A 23,482-nucleotide genomic window follows, 5' to 3' on the forward strand; every position below is an offset into this window, starting at 1 on the left:
AGATAAGGGAATATCGAAAAGTTACATCTGAAACCTGTTTATCTTTAACATGAGGCCTGTGGGCAAGGCAAACCTGTGTGCTTTTCTAATAGGAGACCTGATAGTTTTAACTAGCTAATGAACTGAGTAATGATTGACACTGTGGTGGATTAATCTTGGGGTTAGGGGCTAGTTGCCTGTTATTCTCTAGCTGTCAAGCTATGGTTAGCTTAGCCCTCAATGTGAACAGAAACCTGAACACTCGGAACATAAAGCTTTCGGTTTTAAGCTTTTGTCTCTGAAGTGAGTTTTCTCAGCTTCACCCCCATCCCCACCCCACCCCAGCAGATCCCCCCAGGCTCTGGGAAGTTCTCATGTGCAGGAATTCTGGGTCATACCATTGCAGATGGTCTTGAACTTTTGATCCTTCTGCCTTCATGTCTCAAGGCTGGACACAGAAGCACGTGCCACCACACTGGTTTCATGTATCTACCTCTAAGGAACCCCCAAAATGCTGCCAGATTCGTGGCTCGTTTGGTTATCACTGGAAATGTCAGTTAGGGTTATCCTGGACCTCTGAGGACTGAGTGATGCTCTTAGTATTCCCTGGGTCTGATATCACCAGCCCAGAATAAAGGGTAAATGTGCTGTGTGTGGTCAGCCCACATTTGTCAAAGAAACAGGGTGGGTGAGCGGTGGGACTGGGGAGGGAGCACTGCAGGGCTGTGCACTGAGGTCACCACCATCTACTAATGAACTTACTTAATAAGCTTTTGTTCCTGCTGCTGCTGCTCCTCTTCCTCCTTCTTCTCTTCCTCCTCTTCCCCCTCCTCTTCTTTAAGTCAGAGCCTACTCTGCACCCCTGGCTAGCCTGGAGCTTGCCTTGATTATCCCAGCTCTGCCTCCCGACACTGGGAGTATGGGTGTACACCCTGTGCGGTGCCCCCAGCTATCAATACGTTTCTCTTATAAAACTCTGCAACAGATTTTCAGGGAGAGACTTCTGAACCAAAAGGAGACTATACATGTGCTTTTGCTCAATCTTGCCAAATTCCCCTCTGAAGAGCTGTGCCTTGCCATATTCCCAATAGCTTCTCCTGTCTGTGTCTGTTTTTACATATATATGGTATACATGCATACATTCAGGTAAAACACTCATACACATACAAAGGAAAATAAATAAATCATAAAAAAAAAAAAAACAGGCCTCGCCATCTTTGTGGCCCTTCTGTCCTCTAAAGTGTACACCAAACAGATGAAGGAATCTTTTTTGTTTATTTGGAATGAGACAGGTTCTCTTTGATTTTTTGAGACAGGGTTTCATGTTGCTCAAAATGGCCTCTAATTTGCTATGTAAAGGATCATAAATTCAAAGTCATTCTTAGCTACTTAGCAAGCTCATGGCTGGTCTGTAAGAGAGAAGAAGCTGTCAAAAACAATTAAAATGTTACTCTTAGAAGCCTAAAGGGTGATCTCTCTTAGCAAATCAGCTGAGAGGCAAGCAGGTCCAACATTATTTCTTCTCAGAAGCAGAAATAGGACAGAGGTAGCAGCTCTCACCTTGGACCCCAGCACCGCCAAGGCAGAGGCAGGCTGATCTGTCACTAAATCAAAGGTCTGCCTAGCTTACATAATGAGTTCCAGGGCACCCAGAACTAAATAGTGAGACTCTGTCTCAAAACACAAAACAGTGCCAAAGGAGAACGGACCTCTGTCTTGCTCAATGTTTCTATAAACTATACTCTGCCAAAAAAAAAACGGCATGGTGCTCACCTCTCTCCTCTAGTACCCTGCCAAATGCCACTGTGAAATCTCACACCTGGCTCTCTCTTCACCTTCTGATTTAGTGCCACCCTAGCTAACTAAAGCCCCCAGCTCTGCCCTTTCCAGAGTTGGCTTTGTTCTCCCAAGATAACGAGGCACAAACTGATGTTAGTCAAGACCTTGCTTCATCCCACCTCCAGGCAGTGGGTACTCAGCCACAGTCACACGTTCTCCGCATCTGAAACTCTCCCTGTAATGACTGTCAAAGCCATACACAGTGCACTTCTCACTCCTAGAATGGAATTCACTGCCATGCAAGGGTTAGAGCAAAGGCATTTTTAAACTGGCCTCAGGAACATCCTAGCAGTGGCTGCGCTCATAAGTGAATACTATTAACATATTATATTTACTAAAATCCAGTAAGTTGTCTCCTCACAGCGCGATTCTTGGGGTCCCTAAAGCAGGAGGTAGGGGTCTTTTATCAGAAGAATAGGCAACTTCAGTGTTTGCAATATGAAGAAAGAATGCCAATTCAAGGGAAAGATGAGGGTAAGAACTCATTTTAGTACCTGTGAAAGTGTTTTGTACTTGTGATTTCTTTCTTTTCTTTCTTTCCTTTTTGTTAGCTTGTTTTAGTTTTTCTAGACAGTGTTTCTCTTTGTAGCCCTGTCCTAGAGCACTGTAGTCCAGGATGGCCTTGAACTCACAGAGATCTGCCTGCCTCTGCCACCATTGCCCAGCTGTGATTAATATTTCAATTTTGACAATTGACTGGTTCTAAGTAAAAATTATCCTCAATAAGTGACATGATGCTGCAAGGAGTCATCTGAGAGCTAAGCCAGCACTACTCTACTGCAGAACAATATTTCTAGCCCTCTGAACTTGAACTTACCAACCCTCACAACTATGTAAACTGATTCCTTACATATTCTCTCTCTCTCTCTCTCTCTCTCTCTCTCTCTCTCTCTCTCTCTCTCACACACACACACACACACACACACACACACAGACTATTTTTCTTTGAAGAATCCTGACTAATATAGTCATACTCATTCTTAATCATGGTCAAGAGAACAGGATTTGTTTGCATAAGAGGTTGTCAGTAGCCGGGCAGTGGTGGCACACAACTTTAATCCCAGCACTTGGGAGGCAGAGGCAGGCGGATTTCTGAGTTCGAGGCCAGCCTGGTCTACAGAGTGAGTTCCAGGACAGCCAGGACTACACAGAGAAACCCTGTCAAAAAAAAAAAAAAAAAAAAAAAAAAAAAAAAAAAAAAAAAAAAAAAAAAACAGAGAGAGAGAGAGAGAGAGATTGATTGCCAGTGAACTGACTTGTGAACTATAAATAGCATCGTTAGCAAGCTTCCTATCTGGGCAATGAAGAGAAAGATGGGGGCACCTGACAGCTCAAAATGGTTTAGAAATTGCACCTATAAAACAAAGACCTTCTAAAGACATTTAAGGTGGTGCTGCTTTAAATATGTGTGTATGTGTGTATATATACACACATATAATTGTATGTATATATATATATGTTTATGTGTTTATTATTGGTGTGTATGTGACTGCTGGTATTTATGTATATACCATAGTGCACATGTGAAGGTCAGAGAATAACTTTCAGGGTCATTTCTCTCCTTCCACTGTGGATTCTGGGGAACTTAGATCATTGAGCTTGTGTGGCAAAAGCTTTTATCCTCTGAGCCGTATTGATGCTTATAAGATGTTTCTTTTGTTTGTTTGTTTGTTTTGTTTTGTTTTTTTAAGACAGGGTTTCTCTGTGTAGCCCTGGCTGTCCTGGAACTCACTCTGTAGACCAGGCTGGCCTCAAACTCAGAAATCCACCTGCCTCTGCCTCCCAAGTGCTGGGATTAAAGTCGTGCGCCACCACTGCTGGGCTCATAAGATGTTTCTTAAAGCTATTAATACAGACTGGAGATGTGGCCCAGTGGGTAAGAGAACTTTCATGCTCTCGTGGATGACCCAGATTCAATTCCCAGCATCGACACGGCAGCATGCAAACATCTCTAACTCTAGACCCAAGGGATTCAACACCATAGCCTAGTCTACAACTTAACAGTAAAGGACACACTTAGCTTATGTTATGCTCTGAGTTCAATCCCCAGCACTACAAGATACACAGTAGGTAGAGAAATAATACCACAAAGCTCAGATCCAAAGATGGAAAAAAGTTTCAACTTGTCTTGACCGATAACCATTGAGGAGCCAGGCATACGAGCACAAACCCCAGGACTTAGAAGAGCAGAGTAGAAGTTTGAAGCTAGCTGGGTTATTATTAGTAAAACCCTGACTCAAGAAAACAAAAGTGTTTGACATGATGGTACACCAAAGCTTTCCAGGAGTCACAGGCAACTGAACTAATCATAATGGCAGGTGAGGATATTAATGTAGACTGTGCAGTAGCAATTTGTGAATATTGATCAGATTGAAGAACTCTGCAGGGACTATACAACATGCTGAGGACACAGTTTTGAGAAAGGGGTTCTTGCAGTAGCTGGACCCTTAAGCAACAGAAAGAGGATTTTCTACACACACATTAAATTCAGTGTTTTGGGGTTATTTGTCAACTCAAAGAGTTAATCCTAAGGAACATCCTGCAAACCAAACATTGGGAAAGGGCTGGAGAGATGGCTCATCAGTTAAGAGCTCGGACTGTTTCTTCCTGAAGACCTGGGCTCAATTCCCAGCATCCACGTGGCAGCTCACAACCGTCTATAACTCCAAGATCTGGCATTCTCACACAGACATACATGTAGGTGCATATAATTTAAAAATAATTATTAAAACAATGGGAAGAATCAGTCCATATAAATAGTCAAAAAACCAGCAAACTAAAGGGCTACTGAGCCGGGCGGTGGTGGCGCACGCCTTTAATCCCAGCACTTGGGAGGCAAAGGCAGGTGGATTTCTGAGTTCAAGGCCAGCCTGGTCTACAGAGTGAGTTCCAGGACAGCCAAGGCTATACAGAGAAACCCTGTCTCAAAAAAAAAAAAAAAAACAAAAAAAAAAAATAAATAAATAAATAAAATAAAATAAAGGGCTACTGAGATGGCTCATGGGAGTAAGGGTGCTTGCCAATAAACTTGATGTCCTGAGTTCAATCCTTGTAACCCATATGGTGGAAGAAGATAAGCAACTACTGTGGGTTGTTGTGCATGCGCACGTGTGTGCACACGCGCGTGCGCGCACAAACACACACACACATCAATTAATTAATCAAGCAAACAAACAATGTGGGGGGAGAGAGACAATAATAACAGAAGAAAACAAAGTGAACTAAACAGAGATACCACCTCAAGACTTACAAACATTGTATTTTGAGCAGTACACTCTATTCTGAGCAGAACATTAGGGAAGTCCAGCAGTTCAAAGCTAGCTTCAGCTTGACAAAGTTCAAGGCTAACCTTGAACACATGACACCTTGTTTACAGTATTCTCTTTTATAATTTATATATGAAATTATACTTTAAATTTGTAATACCAAATATTTTTCCTTGAGAAAAATTAAGTTGTCTTTATTGGTTTTCCTATAGAACACCAGGCTGTATTAGGCAATGTGATATATTTTATATTTGTAGTTTGTGATCTCTAATACAAGACACATCCTTATATAGGTCAATCCTGGAAGTACCATTTAATAATAATAATAATAATAATAATAATAATAATAATAATAATAATAATAAAAACCACAGCCAACAACAACAAAAACCCTCTGTTTAAAACCTGTTTAAATGTTCTTTGCAAATAGTTGTAGTATCTGTTTGTTTTGTAACAGATTTACTTTTTGTTTGCTTGTTTTATGTGTATGAATGTTTTGTCTGCATGTAAGTCTGCTTGGAGCATGCTTGGGTTGGGAATCACCAGGTAGGTGCTGGAAACTGAACTGAACATTGGTCCTCTGTAAGAGCAAAAAGATTTTTTTAACCGCTAAGCCATCTCCAGCCCCCATTTGTAGTGCTTTAAATGAATAATGACCTCACCAAGTATATTATCTCTAGGCTGAAGGTATAAGTACCTCTGTTTGTAAGACATCAAGCATAAAATGACTGAAACAACCCATTTTGTCTGTATAATTAATTCAACATGTTTCCATGATTTTAGGAATTATTGCTTTCTGGGGACTCAAAGTGTAAAATTAAAATGTTAAGGTTGTAATTTAATTTCTGGCCTATTGCCTTGATGTCCCATTTAAAATAAAACATGTTCTCATCTCTCTCTGTGTGTCTCTCTGTCTCTCTGTCTGTCTCTGTCTCTGTCTCTCTCTGTCTCTCTCTCTCTCTCTCTCTCTCTGTGTGTGTGTGTGTGTGTGTGTGTGTGTGTGTGTGTGTGTGGTCAGTGCAGCCTCATGAGCTGGTCTCCTTTTTACCTTGTTTTGGACAGGGTGTATTTGTTGTTTTTCAAGTGTGTATATCAGGTTAGCTGGTTGAGTGCTTTAGGGAATTCTCCACTTTTCTTCTGCCCTTAGAAACACTGAGATTACAGGAGCTCACGGGAAGCATTCAGCTTTTCATTTGGGGTCTGGGGATTCAAACCCAGGTTCCCATAATTACATGGCAAATGCTATAACCACTGAACTATCTCTCCAGACTCATATTAGCTTTCCTTCCTTCCTTCCTTCCTTCCTTCCTTCCTTCCTTCCTTCCTTCCTTCCTTCCTTTCTCTCTCTCTTTTCTTTTTTTATAATCTACTTCTTTAGTGTGGGAAGGGATATGTGTACACATGTGGAGGTCAGACAACAACTTTATCAGAATCTGTTTTCTCCTTCCATCCTCTAGGATTCAAGGATCAAACTCAGGCTTCATAGCAAGTACTCTTACCCTAAGAGCCATCCTGCTTACTACACCTGCCACCCCCCAAACCCTTACCCTAAGAGCCATCCTGCTTACTACACCTGACACCCCCCAAACACACACACAATTAACTTTTACCAGAAAACAAGGTTATATATTGTATATTGATGACTACATTTTGACATGATATCCTCTTAATAAAAGTTACAGCCTGGCAGTGGTGACAACATGCCTCTAGTTCCAGCACTCAGGAGGCAAAGGCAGTTCCAGGACACCCTGGTCTACAAAGTGATTTCCAGGACAGACAGGGCTACACAGAGACTCAAAAAATAAAATAAAATAAAATAAAATAAAATAAAATAAAATGTTATAGATGCAGACTTCTCATCAAGCATTCTTACCAGATCAGTTGTTTCACCTGCTCCCAGCCCCCACCCCCACACACTAACTTTTAATGGAAAATAAGGTGGTATATTGATGGTTGACTTTTGGCCTGGCACTCTCTTAATAAAGTTATAGCTGTGGGTGTGTGGGAGCTTTAAGCAACAATATCAACAGTAGCAAGCACTTCAACAATTCTCAGCTGACTGGCTGTAAGCAGAAGGTGAAGTTTGGTCTTTCTCAGATGGGTTCTTGAAAAGAAACTCTAAGTAGGTTATCCCAATATCAAAGGCAGGGAGATGAATTATGGATGAGTTGGGTGCATGGAGCTGATCAGATAAAAATGCAAAATTTCTAGGCCAAAACTAATCCAATTAAATCAAAGCTCAAAAGCCATACAACACTAAAGAGCCCATTTATTAATAATATGAGGTAGAATTAATAATGGTAATATCTGAAGAAGTCATTACAGCCAGCAAGACAAGGCTCTGCCGATAAGCATGTGAGGCATTTGCACCAGATATCTCTCAAGAAAATGTTACATTCGTGGCTTCAAACATCTGAAAACAAACCCAGGCTCACCAGCTCCAAGGTTGCAAACCAGAGCCACCGTGAGGTTCTATTCTCCACCTATGGACTGAGCAAAGACAGAGAGAAACAAACCGGAGGGATGAAAATACCTGAATGCCTGTTGGAAAACACTTAGCAAAACACACCAGACTCAGACCTAGCAATACCATGTGACTCTCACAAGAGAAGAGTCACAAGGACATGCTGTGCCACATCAGGCCTTTCATCCCAGCTCTGGAGAGTTTGAGCCTGGAAGATCTTGAGTTCTAGACCAGACTGGGTTATGTGAGACCCTGCCTTCAAAATAAGTAATACATTTATAAAAATAACATCAATAAAATGAAAAAGAAATTGAAAGGTCCTGTTAAGGCAGAAGGGGGTGGGGTGGGGGCATAGAGTGGGGAAAAGGCTCAAAACAAAAACCAGACAGTAACAAACAAACAAGCAAAAAATTAAATTGCCATGGTAATAAACTGCAGTTGTAAGTTTATTACCTCTCTGTCTCCCCCTTTTCTCTCTCTTATTCTCTCTCTTTTTGTCTCTCCCTTCCCCTTTTGTTCTCCCTCTTTCTCTTACCCTCTCTCTCCCCTCCTCTCTCTCACCCTCTCTTCCCTCCTCTCTCTTTCTCTCTCTGTCTCTCTGTCTCTCTCTCTCTGTCTGTCTCTTCCCCCTCTCTCTCCCTCTGTCCCCCCACTTTTTAGCTGTGACATCTTTACTTCTTCAACAGTCAGTGTGCCTTTATCTCTTTCCAGATCTTGAAGATAGAAGGCCCTGTTTTGAGGCTGGCACCTGGCTTACCCTAGATCACCTTTGGTGGCTAGTAGCCACTTATTTTCAGTCATTTTCTGCTGAAGAGGTGAGCCGGCAAGCTGCCAAGAGGAAGTCTATTACAGTTTTCAAAATGCAGCTTTTGTTTCATATCTCGTTTGCTCTCTGCCAAGCTCGAGATTAAGAGAGATGCTGCCCCATCTGTTTTGCTTAATATAAAAGAGCTCAGGAATGTTCCAGAACACACGGCCACAAGTCACTATTGGATATAAAGCACAAAGTTGCCGGGAGGTGGGACATGAGTGAAGGAATCACATAAAAGCTCTCTCTGTTTTCCTTTCTGAAAGTAGCAGGATGAATGTGTTTTGTGTTGATCACAGTCCTGACGATGAAAAGGTCAGTCTAGACAGAAGTCTAAACAAGCCTGTTCCTGGTGCTGGTGCTTTGCCTCAGTGGTTAAGAGCAGCCACAGCTCTTGCAGAGGATGAGGGCTCCATTCCCTGCACATATATGGTCGCTCGTAGCCCACAACAACTAACTCTATCTCCAAGGCATCTGATGCCTCCTGCCCAGGATGCATTCTGACCTCTGAGGCCTCCTGCACATGGGGTACATAGACATACACCTAAGTGTGTATATGCACATGTGTGTGTGTGCGCGCGCACACACACACAAATTAAATGCAAAAGAAAAGTCTGTTCCTGACTAAAAATAACTACAAAGCTGCTCTAAGAAAGCCTTGTGATGGAATATTTCCCAGCTTGGTTGGAGGTGTGGCTCGATAGAAAAGCCTTTGTTTGCTATCAGGAGGCCCAGGTCTCATCATCCCCCAGCACTATGGCACACACACACACACACACACACACACACACACACACGCACGCACGCACGCGCACACACACACACACACACACAGAGACAGACAGAGAGAGACAGACAGACAGAGAACTCCTATCTGGTTGAAGGGGATGTAACTACAAATATTCCTTCATGGAAAAAATTCAACAGACTTAATAAAAATAAGTTAGGCTAGCAGGACGGAAACAGGAAACATGTATTAAACTAGAAACTCGGAGTTGAGATGCAGTTAATAGTGAGTGAATGTAGATCCACGTGTACCAACTGGGCTATTACAGACTGCCTGCCGGCTGCCAAGCTGGGACAGGAAATCCAGGAAGACAGCCAGGAAAAATCTAGAGGTACACATAGCCAAGAAGAGCAAGGGTGTGCTTTGCAGTGCAGATCTAGGCCTCAGTGTTGGTCTTTGGTAAGAAGGGGAGAGGGAGGGGGGAGGAAATGAAGGAGAAAGAAACATGAAGACTACGGAGAGAATACTCAGCATACAATATAGACTTAACAAAAGTTTAAAAATAAATTAATTTGCCAGGCAGTGGTAGCACACGCTTTAATCCCAGCACTTGGGAGGCAGAGGCAGGCGGATTTCTGAGTTCAAGGCCAGCCTGGTCTACAGAGTGAGTTCCAGGACAGCCAGGTCTACACAGAGAAACCCTGTCTCGAAAAACCAAAAAAAAAAAAAAAAAAAAAAAAAAAAAAAGGAGGAAGATGCTGTCTCAAAACACAAAAACAAAGAAAAGTCTAAAAAAAAAAAATTAATTGTAAGAGACATAAAAATGGTCCAGGAGGTTAAAAGTGCTTGTCAAGCAAGTTTGACGAATGTGGAAGGAGAGAACTGACTTCAGAAAGTTGTCCTCTGACCTCCAAATGTGTGTGTGACTCCACCGCGCACTCACTCACTCACACACGCACGCACGCACACAGTGGAGTGCACACCCATGGACACTTACAGATCAGAGGAGGATGTCAGGTGTCCTACTCTCTGTCTCTGCCTCATACCCTTGAGACAAGGATACCCACCGCACCTGAAGCTAGGCTGGTGGCCAGCAAGGCCCAACATTGTATTTCTGCACTGCTCCCCATGGTTGTCATCACAGGCACATAGGGCCACGCCCAGCCTTTTCTGTGGGTCCCTGGGATTCAGACTCTGGTCTTCCTGCTCTCATACTAGTCAAGCCAGTCCCTCAGGTCGTTAATCTTTATTTTGTAGAGGCGGTGTCTCATTGTAGCCCAGACTGACCTGGAACTCCCTCTGTAACCCAGGATGGCTTTGAGGTGAGGAGGCTCTTCCTACAGTAGCCTCCTAAGTGACTCAACATGCCTGATTAACCTTATGAACACTGAAAAACACAGTTTTCCAAATTGTCTAAGACAGATTATAGACCAAACCAACACGACCATGCTGCTGGACTGATTTTTAAAGGTATTTATGTCTTTCGAATTTTATAAAACGTACATAACAAAATCTACCATTTTGACTATTTTCATAGCGCGCAGTTCCCTGGTACTGAGCACACTCCCGCCCGATGTAATCATCGCCTCAGCCACCTCCACAATTCTTCACTGCAGTTATGTTCAAGTGAGAGGGCCGCTATTTTCAAGTCTGGGACAGGAACTCCATTATACAAGAAGGAAAAGAGATGAGCAAAGTCAGCCATGTGTCTGATCCACAGAGGCTTCACCTGAGGCTGGGAGGGTAAGCAGGCTACAGCCCTGCTTTCAGGGACAGCTTTAGTATTGGGCTGCCTGTGCCAAGCTGAAGAAGTCCAGCACCAGAATGGAGCAGACAAGCAGGGGACCAGGCTTATCCTAAACCCAGGACCTATAACCCTTTAAGTCGAAGTTTGATTAGAGGCCAAACAGTAGTAGGTTCAGTGTTGCTTTAATCCAAAGTCATGTGGACTGGGGATGTAGCTTGGTTGGTAGAGCAATTATCTGGCAAGCCTGAGGTCCCGGGTTCAAGCTTCAGCATTATTTAAAGCAGGCGTGATAGCCCAGGTTTATGATCCCAGAATCCAGATCGATACTGGTTCAAGGTCAGGGTGGGCACAGAGTAGGGCTGCCAGCAATGAGCACAGTGGGAAAAGCCCAGATTCACAATTCACACTGTCACCAACAGCTGCCTGAGGAGTTGTGTTGAGAGACCTCTACCCAGGCGAAACTTGCATTTGTGGGTTTTGATGAAGAAAGAAGCTAGCCAATGAAAAGTAGAGTTGGATTTTATAAGAAACAGGAAGAAAGGTGATGAAAAAAAAAAAAAAAAAAAAAAACATAAAAGACATGGCAGCATGGATGTAGGGGAGAATTTCACCCAAGCGTCTTCACCATGTGAGTACAAAGGACTTTGGGAGCTCAGGGCTCATCGCTGCAGGGCTGCTAAGAACTGCTTCCGCCCACCCACACCCACCCTGCTTCTTTTTAACATTGCTCAAAGAGTGTAGTTTATACAGAATTTCCTTAGTAAACCAAGTTATAATACCTCTCTTAACAACTTTCCAGGGGCGGGGTGTCTAGGTTTGGGAGAGAAGGGGAGTGTCTTTCTTTCTATCCAAAAATCCAAAAAAAGTAAAATCCAAAACAGAACAACGAAAATAAACAAATAGATATTTAAGCTAAGCATCTATTTACTTTTCAAAATGTGTTTAATTGTATATATATGCATATTTTCCCTACATGTATTATATGTCTGCCACATTCCTGCTCATTGTCCTTGGAGCCGAAACAGCACTGGCTTCTAAGGAACTGGAGTTACTGATGGTTGTAAGCAGCCACCTGAGTGCCCGAAACCCAATCTGGGACCTCCTCGTAATAGCAAGTGTTCCACCCCACTGAAGTGTCCCTTCAGCCACCACCACCCCCCTTTTCTTTTCCTGAGACACGCTTTAATTAGCCCAGGCTTGCCTCCAACTCATTACATAGCCAAGAGTAACCTTGGCTTTTTGATTAATTTAAGAAATACTATATATGTATAAGGATTGGGTGCACAGGAATGCAGGTACCCACAGAGGTCAGAGGCATTGCATCCCGTGGAGCTGTAAATCGCTGAAGATTATGAGTCACCATACCATCTGACCTGGATACTGGAAACCAGACCTGAGTCCTCTGGAAGAACAGTACATAGTATATACTCTAAACCAATAAGTTATCTCCAGCCCTGACCTTGAACTTCTTTCTAATCCCCTTTCATCCACCTCCTGAGCAACCCAGTAATCTTATACCCAGTTTTATGCAATGCAAAGGACCAAACCCAGGACTTTGTACATGCTGGGCAAACATTCTACAAATTGAACTGCTGATCCAGCTCATGAGTCAAGCTTTTTTACAAACCACAGACTCCAGTGGCTTGGGTAGGTGGAAGGAGTTGGGGAGCACACCTAGCAACATTTTAACTGTAGACGCTGAAGGCTGTTCACTTGGTAACTATTAACCTTTCTGTCTCTCTCAGCTCACTGTTGAAGTGTAGAGAACTGTCACACACACAGTGGTCTCACTGTTAAGACTTCTGCTCTATCATGGCAGACAGCACTTAGGGGCTGGGCTCTCTGCTGTATCTGAAACGAAGAATCCTTGAAGGCGCTCTCCCACAACTCCCTGACCCCTAAGGCTGGCAGCCAAGAGAAGCCCCTTATACAAAGCTAGGCAGAACCCAGCTCTCCGTGGCTTTTCTGAGAAAAAAATGGCTGCTCTCAGCACCAGCTTTGATGTCAGGGAGTTAAGCTGAGCTGTGGTAGGCAGCCCACAGTTTTGCTATTCAGGTAAGACTCAGAAAGCTGCTTGAACTCGTTTTCCACTTTGCTCTGGACTCTTAAGCCAGGCCTCCAGCTGCATGAGTCACAGGACTGTCTGGTCTCTGGGACTGAAGGTCGTCTTGGAAAAGATGACAAGGGTGTCTTTGGCTAAAGATGCTGGGAAAAGCTCACCGAGTTGTTACTGCTATGACAGACCGACAATCAGTTGAGCAGCCTTCTGTAGACATTTTTTTCCTGAGCTGTCTCTTGGCTTAGCTTACGAATTCTTTTTGACTGCAGTCCTAAGAGGAAAGGCCAGCAGTAATAGATGCTTTGCTGGCCTGAGGAAGGTGTGCAGAAACTCACCTCCCCCATCCTGCATGACGTAAGAGTTCTTAGAGGATCCTGTGAGGCTGCAGCAAAGACGAGAGCTAATGGATTTTGTTCAGCTTCTCGGAGCTTCAGATCTGAAACAACCTTAACAGCCAATGTGGGGGTGGGGTGGAGACACGGGGACACAGACATGATGTCAGGACAAGGACAATGCAGTTCCATCAAGTGTACACATCACTGTTAAAAAACAAAAAACAAAAAAAACCAAACAAACAAAAAAACTGCAGTCCCTTAAGGAAAGGATGCATTCATTAGGCACTGGTGAAGAGTAATCTACAATCTATAGTTTATTAGGAATAAAAGTGAAGATCAAAGCAGAACATTTAGTAGCTACCTACGTGTGTTTTTAAAAAATGTGTGTCAATGGTTATGTATGCAAGAATATTTTTGTTTGGATATACAAGAATGAGGCTGACTCAGGGGGTGGGTATGCGGGCAGAGATGAGATAAAGACACATATGCAGGTGCTGGGGAGATGCCTTAGTCGGTAAAGTACTTGCCACATGAGTATGAGGACATAAGTTCGATTCCCATAACCCACATAAAAAGCTGAGTCTACTATAACCCACTTGTAATCCCGGGATAGGTAAAAAAGGGCAGAACTCTGGGACTTTAGTGGCCCAGCACCCTGGCCTAATTGGTGAGTCCTGGTCCCAGTGAGAGACTGTGTCTCAAAAAAAAAAAAAAAAAAAAAAAAAAACAAAGTTTGGGGCAGGTAGGATGATGACTCCGCAGGTAAAGGTGCACACTGCCAAGCCTGAGGTGAATCCACGGAACCCACATGGTAGATGAAGAAAGAGAATTGATTCCCAGAATTTGTCCTCTATCCTTCACATACACACACTCACATACACACTTGCACTTACCACATACACGTACATACTCACATACATATACACATTCACACATACATAATACACTCTCAGGTATGCACACACATACATACACATTCATATACACAAACACATGAACAGACATACACACATACACGCATGCACTCATATGCATATACATTCACACACACATACATACACACGCACAGGGATACACTCACACTAAATAAATAGTGTACATTTTAAGCTATTAAAAACATGAAGAAACAAACCACAAAGTAGTTCCTTTGAGATGGCTCAGTACATAAAATCAATTACTGAGCCAGCCCAGTGTCCTGCGCTCGAGTCCCAGAGCTGATGGCACAGTTGTACCTTTAGTCTCAGCACTGGGTGCACACCCAACCTGGTCTGTAGATCAAGTTCCAGGACAACAGCAGGACAGCCAGGGATACAGAGAACCCTGTCTTGAAACACTCCCTTCAAAAAGGTTAATATTTGTTAAATACTTAAAGCATAGCCTGAGCCTGGCAGTGGTGGTGCACACCTTTAATCCCAGCACTTGGGAGGCAGAGGCAGGGGGATTTCTGAGTTCGAGGCCAGCCTGGTCTACAAAGTAAGTCCCAGGACAGCCAGGGCTACACAGAGAAACCCTGTCTCGAAAAAACAAACAAACAAACAAACAACAACAACAACAACAAAAGCCCATATCCTGACAAACAGAAGTTTTGGGGCAGGCAGGATGGTTCAGTAGGTGAAGTGCCCACTGGGAAGCCTGAGGTAAAGCTATGGGAGCCATGTGGTAGATGAAGAGAGAGAATGTGAGGCTGGATAACTGGATAACCAAGCTATTTTTAGTTGTTTATTTATAATTGAGACAAGGTGTTGGTACATCAGAGCTCAGGCTGACCATGCACTCGCCACCATCCTGTCTTAGCATCCAAGTGCTATGATTGCTGGACTCAGCCACTGTGTCTAGCGCTAATTATTTTACTTATTTATTTATTTAGACAGGGTCTCTTTATGTAGTCCTGTAAGCTCACTATATAGATGAGACTGGCCATGAACTCACAGAAATCCTCCTGCCTCTGCCTTCCAAATGCTAAGTTTAAAAGCCCAGCCCCATCTTTTTTGTTGGTGGTGTGTCTTGCATTGTGGTTTGTTTATGTTTTGGTTTGGGGGAGTTTTTTGTTTTGTTTTGTTTTGTTTTGAGATAAGGTGTCCCTGGCTGTCCTGGAACTCACGTTGTAGAGTTGAGGCTGGCCTCAAACTCAAAGACCTGCCTGTCACTACTAGAGTAGTAGTAGAGTAGAGTAGTAGACTAGAGTAGTTCTAGAGTTCTAGAACTAAAGGTGTGTGCTACCAAGCCCCTTGCCAGTGTTTTTTAGATTCTAACCAAAATTGGTTATGATGTAGTCTCCATGTAACCTGTGGTGGTCTGAATATGAAATACAGCTCTCTCTACCACCACCTCCCACAAATAGGCTCATATGTTTGAATGCTCAGCTCTTCGTTGGTGGAATTATTTTGGTAGGATTAGAAGGCGTGGCCTTATTAGAGGAGATATGGCACTTCAGGTAGGCTGTGATGTTTCAAAAGCCCATGCCCTTCCCATTTAGCTGTTTGTGGGTCAGATGTAAGTCCTCAGCTGCTACTGCCATGCCTGCCTGTCTCCTGCAGTGCTCCCTGATGTTTCAGACATAGACTCTAACTCTCTAGAACCATTAGGTCCAAATTAAATGTTTCCTTTTACAAGTTGCCTTGGTCATGCTGTTTTATTATGGCAATATAGTTTATTTTAAACCAAAGAAAGTGAAGCAGAGACTCTATTAAAAGGGAAGGGAAGGTGGTTTCAGAAGGTAGAACTATGAACCGTGATAAATAGAAAGGCTTCTAAGCTCAGAAATCATTCCTTTTCTTCTTATTATTAATTCTTTTGTCATGTGGGGAGGTTATTTGAGGAGCTGGGGGAAGGGAAAATATGATCAAAATATATATTTTACATTTACATATATTATCCATATATGTATATATACAAACACACATACAATCTGTGTGTGCTTTGCCTGCATGTGTGTCTGTGTATCATGCGTGTGCAGTGCACACAGAGGCCAGAAACAATTGCTGGATCAGTTGGGCCTGGGGTTTCAAATGGTTGTGAGTCGCTATGTAGGTGCTGGGAATTGAACCAGGGTCTTCTGGGAGAGCAGCCAGTGCTCTTAACTGCTGAGCCACCTCTACAGTCCTGAAAAAAAAAAAAAAAAAAAAAAAAAAAAAAAAATGCACCCAGAGGAAAATGTGCAGGTGCATGTGCTTACAGAATAAGGTAGGGCTCGAGTCAGCTGAGCCCGAAGGAGGCAGTGGAGAGAGTAAGAACGGGAGAAGGAATTAGGGAGATGATGAATAGCACAATGGAACCGGGCGGTGGTGGTCTTTAATCCCAGCACTTGGGAGGTAGAGGCAGGCAGAATTTCTGAGTTCGAGGCCAGCCTGGTCTACAGAGTGAGTTCCAGGACAGCCAGGGCTACACAAAGAAACCCTGTCTCAAAAAACCAAAAAAAATAAAATAATAAATAAATAAAATGTATAAAATATAAGCCTCATGGCCTACAACAGTCTCCAAGAGTAAGAAACCTTAGACAACTCCACCCCAGCCCTACCCACCTTAGAGAGAAAGAGAGCCGCCCTCAGCTGCTGTCACCCTTGACTCAACTCAACCCACTACACTGAGCAGCTCCCCACACAATTTCCATCTCAGACTACCCCACCCCCACCCCACAGCCTCTAGAAGTAGGGGACTACTTTAAGGAGCCTCTCTTAAATATCATCAATAAAGTTCACTGCACCTGGAGGGAAAAAGTAACTTTGAATACAGCAGATTGCTCTGCATAATGTGGGTGGGTCTCATCCAAACTGTCAAAGGGTTTTTCCTCACTCCCTGTACACAACCTGAACCCCAGGGAAGAGGGAACTCAGCTGTGGCCTTCTGATTTGAACTTGACTCTTCTTTGGGTCTCCAGCATGTTAGTTTACCCCTGCAGTTTTGGATTTCTTGGACAATTTCCGAAAATCAATCTCTATAAAAATTTATACATCCTTTTGTTTTTCTGGAGATCCATTACTGGTCTAACCTAGTTTACTAGGATGACCCAAACAACGAGATTCTAGAAGTTCCTGCTTTACATCTTAATTATAGAAAACGTATCTCCAGAGACAGCATGTGCTAGCTGCCTGGAAAAGCCTTTTGCAGGGTGGTGGACATCAGCCTGAGCCATTGCCCGCCAGGGACTCATCTGTCAAAAAAAAAAAAAAAAAAAAAAAAAAAAAAAAAAAAAAGAGGGTGGCTAAACAGCGCAGAAATAAGCCTTTCATTAGCGGAAAATGCCAGTCGGCTCAAGTGACACGGGACTGTATTTGGTAAAACTTAATTATGCTTCTAACTACATAAATTAGTTCAAGTAAATGCGTTTGAAAATACCCGATTACCATCTTGAACCTACAGAGGATTAATTGCAAGAAAGCAAATTACTATTGAGTTAAGAAAAAAAATTTTAATTTCCTCACTGTGTCTCCCACAAAGATTAGTGCTTTGCGCAGTTATTTTATTTGCTAGTTCTTCAGGAGAAAATGCTATCAACTACACTTCCAGAATAAGAGAAAGAAAATCTCCTGGTAATGGAGGGGTGCTGGAAATGGCCTAAGTCTTTCCCCCTTATTCCCCTACCATGGACACACACACACACACCACACCAAACACACACATACACACACACACACACACCCCTCTTCTCTCGGGCTTAAGCGTTTCCCCAGCTGCGCTCAACTGAATATATCTTGGGCGGTGTTTTCATTTCTTCACCCCTCTCTTGAGCCAATCGGAAGAACAGAAATAGCTCGGAGCCCCCTGGGAGGGCATGCGGAGGTACCGCCTGCTTACAGGGCTTCTCAGGCTCCTCTTGCTCTGGCCAGGACACCTGCAGGCTGGAAGCCCTTGCTGCGTGCACACTGCGGCTCTGCGGAGTAGGGGCGTGCAGGGGTTAATGTGGCTGCAGCTCATCCAGGCGCCACCTGGGCCTCAGCATCAGTGACTCATTGTTTCCGCCCGGAGCTGGCCCAGCTCTGCGCGGTGGTGTCAGTAACCCAAGCAAAGGAAAAAAATTTTTCTTTTTTCTCCTTTCTACATAACCAGTTTTCTCAAGCTGGGTATAGAAGCAAGGACGTAGGGTCTTCTGCGGCAGTTGTAGCCAAGGTTTATTTGCTCCCTTTGAGCTGTCCAGTGGAGGACAAAGGTTTAAATTTACTGTCTACAAAACAGGAAGAGGCCGAAAGCCAGGGTTCCCTTAGTTGATGGCTGGGACATGGTTCTAGAAAAGGAACATAGTGGATTTTAGTGACATTACCTACAATATGTGTGAATAAACAAGTTGGCCAATAAATTTGCTTCGTCTATAAGATCTGTATCAGATATGAATTTTCTTCATCTCTATTTCTTTGAGATGAATTTGTGTGTGTGTGTGTGTGTGTGTGTGTGTGCGTGCGTGCGTGTGTGTGTGCCCCAGAGTGTCCTTATAGAGATGAGAGGACAAGTTACAGGAGTCAAGTTTCTTTGTGAGTTCCAGAAATAGAACCCAGATGGTCCAGCCTGTCTGCAGGGATGTAGGTCTGCGGGTCCAGCCTGTCTGCTCATTCATCTCGGAGGCTCTGCATTCCTGGTTTTGAAGGAGCATGTCATCTCTCACCTCCAGGGCAAATCTTCCTTGCTTTGGCCTGGATTCATGCTATTTGGAATGAGAGTCTCAGAAATTCCTGAAATGGGGTATCTTTGCCTGGCTAAACACACTTTAACTCAAAAGGTTTCTGGCACAACTTTGAAGACTTTTTTTGCTATCTTTCTGTAGACTCTACATAGACACGGCCTCTACAAAGTATTGTGTACATTCTCAAATTTTGTTATTTGGCCTCATTCTACTTATCTGCATTTTTGGCGTTTAAAATAAAATGATGATGATGATGATGACGGGGCAGGCCATGCAGCTCAGGGGTAGAGAGCACTTGCCAAGTATTTATAAGGCTGGATTCTACCTCAATACTATCAAAACAGCAAACAGATGAGAAATATTCAAATGGAAAAAAGAAATAAATGCAGGGTGTTGGGGATGAAGTTCCATGAGAAGAATGCTTTCTTAGTATGCAAGAAGCCCTGGGTGCGCCCCTCCACCCCCAATCTTACTGGACCTGGGGCATGACAACAGACTTAGCATGTGGGAAGTAAAAGCAGGAGGATTCAGGTTAAGGTCAACCTCTCTACAAAGTGAAGCCCAGGCCAGCCTGTACTATGTGAGACCTTGTCTCAAAGGACAAGAACAAAACAAATGAGAGGAGAGAAGGAGGAGTAAGAGGAAGAGAAGGGAAGAAGGGATGGAAGGGGAGAGGAAGGAGAAGAAGGACGGGAGGAGAGGAGGAACGGGGAGAAAGGGAAGGAAAACAGGAAGAGAGTCCTGTGTAGATCTGGGTGGTAGACTCTAAGTCAACCCCTGAGAACAGCATGCCACCAGGCACTCTCTTCATTAAATTAAGTAACCCCCTTGAATGAATTCCAAAACACTCAGACTCTTTATAAAAAAAACAACAACAGAAGATGCTGGAAAAGAGAGGGTGGACTTAGGGCAGGGAGAGTAAGTATGGAGCTTAATACAATCCCGGGCGATGCCGTTGTCACGCGCGAGTCAGTTGCTGTAGTCACTTTATTCTCACCATAACAGGAGATCTGTCCAGCCTTGGCTAGTTTCCTGCGATATGTCTACTTTATCCTATGACTGAGGACTCATTTTGGGGTCTGAATCAGAAAGAATCAAAACAAAAAAGATTACATCTTTCAGATCTGTGCTATCATTCAGCAATGTGGATGTTTTTCTTTGCTTGCCAGAATCCTTAAAGTCAGGTATCAAAATATTTGCCTCACCTTTCTAGAAACTTAATGAAGGCTTTCCAAGGTTCTGCTTGTTTTTGTAGGCAGGGTGCTATTATTACAGCATGCCTGCAGAAACGGTTCCAGCTTAAATACCCCGGTGGCTCACATCTAGCTGGAATTAGGAGTGGTTCTCTGAATGAGCCTTTTTATATTACGTACAGGAAATCTGTGTGCAAAAGAGCCTCGTCAACTCTTAACAGGTTTATTATGGTGTTTGTACTAACAATATAACTGTTAGGTCCAAAGGGAACCCCCACACTATCCAAAATGGCAGTGCCACTGACTGGGTCCCAAAATGGCAGTCTGGGCTTGGCTCGGGCTGAATTCTGACAGGGAAGAGATATAAAAGCCTACATCCGGCCTCCTTCAGGAACCTGTGAAACAAGTTTCTTTCTGTCTGAAAGAGCGGTCACTTCTTATCTCTCTATGCAGCCTTCTACGGCAAATGGAGCATGTGGGTCTCTATTAGCATATACACATAGTAGATATGAAAGCAACGTGACAACCTTCAGGCTCCTTGTGTCCTTATGAACACTAATAACATACACCTGTGATGGATATGAAAGCCACCAGGCTCTTTTGACCTGTGCACTTCCTTCTCCTCTCTATCGTAAACTTCCGGGTTATTCCAGATCCCCAGCCCTCCCTTGCCTAGCTACACACCTTTCTCTTTAAAAGCAGCAAATCCTGCCTACCCTCCAACCCCTAATGGATAACCATGGCAGCTTTTGACTCCCTAAAATGTCTATGGCTATTCTCTCTCTACTGCCTGAAGAGATGGCCACACAGGGGTTTCATATTTACAATAACCCACTCTGGGAGCGATCCAATTCAGTGGTTACACTCTGCCCCACTTACAATAACCAAGCAAGGTGGTTAAACCATCAGAGGACTATGTTGAGCCACACAGGATAAACACAACCCCTACCACATGCAACTGAGGAAGATGGTACCACACAGGCTAAAATTAAATTTCTGAGCAGCTGCTAGGTTCTCAGAGGGGTGCTTTATTTCCATTTTCTGGTCAGTATATCCTAGATGAGGGGACAGCTCTACATTGTCACCCTCAACAGCCTGAGAACTTCTAATCTTTTAGAGACCTCAACTCAGGCATAAGCCAGGATTCCTAAAGCAGAAAAAAAAAATTCAGACAGCTGGTTTGAAGCAGGGTTGGAAATTTTAGTAAATATGTTTCAACATAGGCTTGCGGGTTAGAAAAAAGACAAGTGCGCAGAAAGAAACAGATCCATGTATGGGATGTGTGCTACCCAGGGGACAGTTACCCTTAATTGTCTCAGCCTTATATATCATTCTGATGGCTCTTAGGTTACATTTCAAAAGATCGCCAAGAAACCTTTCTTTTTCCTTCTCTTCCCAACTGCCCCGAGACTAAAGGGTGGTCCTGGAGATGTGTTAGAAGAGGTTATGTTCCAAAAAAGTAAAATTGGAAGCCACTAAGATTTCACAGAGGAGACCAGGGTGGTGACAGACACCTTCAAAGCCAGCATTTAAGAGGCAGAGGCAGGCCGATCTCTGATTTTAAAGCCAGCCTGGTCTACAAAGTGAATTCCAAGACAGCCAGAGTTACTTAATAGAGAGACCCTGTCTCAAAACAACCAAAAAGTAATAAATAAATAAATAAATAAATAAATAAATAAATAAATAAATTGGAGGAGGAGAGGTTTAGCACATGTCGTTTCCCTGTAAGTGTGGTTTGCAAACTGTAGCTGGGAAAAGAGAAAGACCAGAGCAGTTGTTAAATATGCTAGGATTCTGGTTTTTTTGTTTGTTTGTTTGTTTTTTTTTTCTAATTAAGTGTGTCCTCTGACAGTTTCACACATAATGCATATGACTGCTCTCGACTCCCACCCTCTTATCTTCCCATATCCCCCTTCCACGTCTCTTTCTCCTGTTCACGTCTACTCTTTCTGTTTGGTAATCCACTGAGTTAAACTAGGGCTATGTGACCACGGGTTTGGAGCCTGGTAAGCTCGCACTGGGTATACAACTGAAGACAGTGACTCTGCTTTCCCTAGGACCTGTCAATAGCCGGCAATTCAGCAGCAAGTCAACTGACTGTTGACAGGGCCAGTCTTGTGTGGGCCCACTGCAAGTGACGGCTGTCCTGAGTCCACCCCGCAATGACTGATGAGTCTAGAGGATGGACTGACTTCGCCCTTTGAATTCGTGCAAGGTTTCAACTTGCTCCTTCTTCAGAATTACCCCCTGAGCCATGGAGAAGGTGGTGTGAATTGTGCTGGATTTCTTGCTTGGCTGCTGGTGAGAGGCTTCAACCAGACTGCATGGGTAAGCCTTTTTCCCCGCCTCCCACCCAGGGTTTCTCTGAGTAGCCCTGGCTTTCCTGGAACTATATAGACCAGTCTGGCCTTGAACTCACAGAGATCCACTTGCCCCTGCCTCCTGAGCGCTGGGATTAAAGGTGTGTAACAGTTTTCCATCCAGAGACAGCAGTTGTTGGACTAGCAGGACCTATCCTTCCATCCTGTAGAAGGAAAGATTAGATTGTTCCTAATCTATCTTTTCAATGGAAAGAGGCTCTTAGGGTTTACGGAAGTGGTTCTCAATCTGTGGGTCTTGACTCCATAGAGGTCACATAACAGATAACCTACATTTCCTATATTTACATTTTGATTCATAACAGTAGCCAAATTACAGTTATGAAGTAGCAATAAAAATAATTTTATGGTTGGGGGTCACCACAGCATAGGAACTGTATTACAGGATTGCAGCCTTAGGAAGGTTCAGAACCACTGGCTGACAGAGAGTCTCCGTCCTTCCTAGTTGGTGATAGATCCATTCTTCCTGAAGTCCAAGGTGAAGGCAGTTTGTTCTTTCTCTGAGTGCCTATAGTTTTTCATGGAAAGGTTTTTGTTTGTGTGGAGACAAGGGCCTCACTATGTAGCCTAGGCTGGTCTCGAACTCATAGAGACCTTCCTGCCTTAGTTTGTCCAGTACTGGGGTTACAGCTGAAAGCCACCCATACTTGACTTACCCCACATTTCGTAAGTGTAAAATTCTCTGAAGCATCCTTCAGAGGTAGGATGAAAACACAGAGAAAATTAAGGTAACATGATCAGAGGAAAGGAACCGTTATTGAGGCATCCCAGGTGAAGCCACTAGCCAGCAGAAAAGCAAGAATTCCAGAAAAGTTAGCAACTGCTTAGCTCTTTCTCCCTCCTCAACCATAAACCTACGGTTTTCTACAAATCTCACCAGAAAAAAACAGGACAGGACATGCACTGAGGTCTTTCAGCCACCCTACTAGCTTCTGGCTTTACTTTATCAATATAATTCCATCCAAGGCACCTCTACAGCCACCCTATAAACTCACTTGTCAAAAGAAAGATGGGAGGTTGGAGAGATGGTTCAGCAGTTAAGAGCACTGACTATTCTTCCACAAGATCCAGGT

The sequence above is a fragment of the Arvicanthis niloticus genome, chromosome 1 (genome assembly GCF_011762505.2).
Source record: "Arvicanthis niloticus isolate mArvNil1 chromosome 1, mArvNil1.pat.X, whole genome shotgun sequence".
NCBI classification, from domain to species: domain Eukaryota; kingdom Metazoa; phylum Chordata; class Mammalia; order Rodentia; family Muridae; genus Arvicanthis; species Arvicanthis niloticus.